This window comes from Apium graveolens, unplaced genomic scaffold (assembly GCF_009905375.1).
Source record: "Apium graveolens cultivar Ventura unplaced genomic scaffold, ASM990537v1 ctg6826, whole genome shotgun sequence".
Classification (NCBI taxonomy): Eukaryota; Viridiplantae; Streptophyta; class Magnoliopsida; order Apiales; family Apiaceae; genus Apium; species Apium graveolens.
In genome coordinates this window covers 33,197-36,330 of record NW_027419815.1, presented here as the reverse complement: position 1 = coordinate 36,330, position 3,134 = coordinate 33,197, and positions in this window count along the sequence as shown.

Sequence of the window (3,134 nt, the reverse complement as noted above, 5' to 3'; positions counted from 1 at the left end):
GAAAAAGTTTAATGATATGATATACATTTTCTTTAAGTGATTTAATTGAGATAAATTTTCAAGGTGACTCATTCGATTTATTAGAACACACTAAATGATCCATTTGATAATTAACATTATAGTAACTCTTTCAGAGAGGTATGTGACTGAAATATTTTTTTCTTGAAAATACTAAAGATCTCTCAAAATTAACAGTTTGAGAATTAAGTAATTCACTTCATGCAAAATTTATTAACTCCATGTATTAAGTAAATAAAAAATTCATAACAAATTATAAATGGAACCTACTTTACTAAATTGTAAAATGTAAACAGGGGCTATGTATCTTGTAAGAGCTTTAATGTACGAGCATTATTGATATCATTCAGAGGAGAAGTTTTTGTATTTAATAAAACCTTAAATCTACAACTTAATAATACGCAACACGTATACTTTGCTAAAATGAAAGACACCAGAACAGAGAGATAAACTCACTTGTATTATTAGCTCATAAACGTGCTTAAAGAAAATATTGAAAGATACAATACAACTAGATAAAGGAAAGCAAAACTACTGCTACAAATAATAGCAACTACTTCCTAATAAAACTCCAACTCCCACTTATTCAAAACTGCATCTACAAACTCTGAGAAAGGACAAGGGCTTATTTTTTTGGGTATTACGTGGCACATCAACTAGTAACGTTTAGTTTAGATTAATTCTAATATATTCCCCAGTAATCTAAACTATTTTCTTCAAATTCTGAATGCCCAATAATGCACGCATTTTCTGAAATTTCACAGTAGGCATGGCCTTTGTCAATGTATATGCACCCTATTCCTTCGTATTTATATGCTTAATCATAATTTCACCACGCTCTACACATTCGTGGATAAAGTGGTAACGTATGTCAATATGCTTACTTCTCCTGTGAAACACGGGATTTTTAGCAAGATCAATTACAGACCAGTTATCGATATAAATCACCACTGGACCATGCTTCATATCTGTTATTTGCGTGAGTAGATTCCTCAACCCAACCGCGGAAAAGCTGTAACAGTGGCTTCCATGAACTCAGCTTCACACGTGGATAAAGCCACACATCACTGTTTTTATGAAACCCATGATATTAAACTCCCATTTAGATAAAATACCATTCCTCCTGTACTTCTTCTATCTTCAATATTACCAGCCATATCACTGTCCGAGTAACCATATAAGATGTAATTTCCAGCTCCCTTCCTGTAAACCAAACCACACTCCAACGTTGCTTTCACATAACGTAAAATACGTTTAACTGCATTTAAGTGGAGCACTGTGGGACGCTCCATAAATATGCTAACAAACCCAACCGAGAACGTAATATCTAATCGAGTATGGACTAGGTACCTTAGACCTCCTACCTAAATTTTAAATAAAGTAGAGTCAACAGAATTACCCTCTTGATCCTTGTCGATCTGTATTTTAGGTTCAATAGGGTATTTTGCTAGATTACATTCATTTAGCCCTATTTTCTCGAGTAACTTTTTAGCATAGGTTGTTTTTTTAACTCAGTGTACCCTGATTTCTGAATTACCTCAATACCCAGATAATGAGTTAGCTTACAAATATCACACATCTCGAATTCTTTCCACATATGTTTTTTAAACTTGAGAATATTCTATACACTCATTCCTATGAGCAACAGATCATCTACATAGACACAATGATTAGCACTTCATCTCCTTCACATTTGTTATAAATAGCATGTTCATGGGGACATTTTGTGAAGCCCAACTGTTCAAGACATTTGCTTAATTTTTCATACCATGCTCGTGGCTCCTGGCGCAAACCGTATAAAGATTTAATCAATTGGTACACCATATTTTCGCTGTATTCTTTGACAAATCCTTCTGGTTGCGTGATGTACATTATCTCCCTCAATTCTCCGTTAAGAAAAGTTGACTTCACATCTAAGTGGCGCACCTCCCAGCCATTTTTCACTGCCAATGCTAAAAATAATCTCACTGTCTCTAAACATGTAACAGGTGCAAACACCTCCTCAAAATCTATGCCTTGTCTCTGAATGTATCGTTTCATAAAAAAGTATGCCCTTATATTTGATTATATCACCACTTGCGTTCTTCTTTTGCTTATATACCCACTTAAGTCTGATTGGTTTTTGTCCAGGTGGTAACTCAACCAACTTCCAGGTATTGTTTTTGTTAATGGCATCAATCTCATCTTTCATCGCCATCTTCCATGCCTTCTTTATCACAGCTTGGCTATAACTGGTTGGTTAATCAACTACCAGCATGAGTAGTTAATGTTCCAACTCCAATTCTTGAGTTTTATCATAAATGTGTCACTGAGTAGTCAAAATTTTTCTGGCTCACTACTTCCACTTGAAGCTTCTGAATTACTTGGACTACTGCCATTCGAGACTCCATAAGTAATTGGTGTTGCTGGGGTATTCTTCTCGGGTTCAGTGAAAGAATTCATACTTCGCGAAAAATCACTCGCACTTGCACCATGACTTGTGGGAGTGAATGGTTCTTCCTCTGGCTCATGATTTCTCGGCTCTGCCAAATTGTTTCCAGACAATGTGAAAGGATCAAAATGTGGTAAATCCACGTATGGCTCTGAATCCCATTCCCAGGCTTTATGTTCTTCAAATATAATATCCCTGCTCACCATGATTTTTCCTGAACTTGGATCATAATGTATGCAAGCTTTCGTTCCCGGTTCTCTTCCAAGATAGATTGCCACTTTGCTGCAATCAGCAAGCTTAGCAGTATGTACGCTTGGCATTTTCATATATACCATACAACCAAATATTCGTAGATGACTAATGTCAGGCTTGTTGTCGGTCCATGCCTTGTATAATATTTCCCCTGTCAATGCTCGATGGACAAACAATTCAGTACATACACAGAATGGTGGATTTCTTTTCCCCTTAACTGCGAAGGCAACTTCTTTTCTTTCAGAAGACTTCCTATCATAGCTACAACAGTTCAATTTCTTCGCTCAACCACCCCATTTTGATGTGGGGTGTAAGGTGCAGTGAATTGCCTTGATATGCCTATATTGTCACAATAATCAGTGAATTATTTCGAGCAAAACTTTCCCCCTCTATTTGTTCGCAGCATTTTAATTTTTTTCTCTAACTCTCGTTC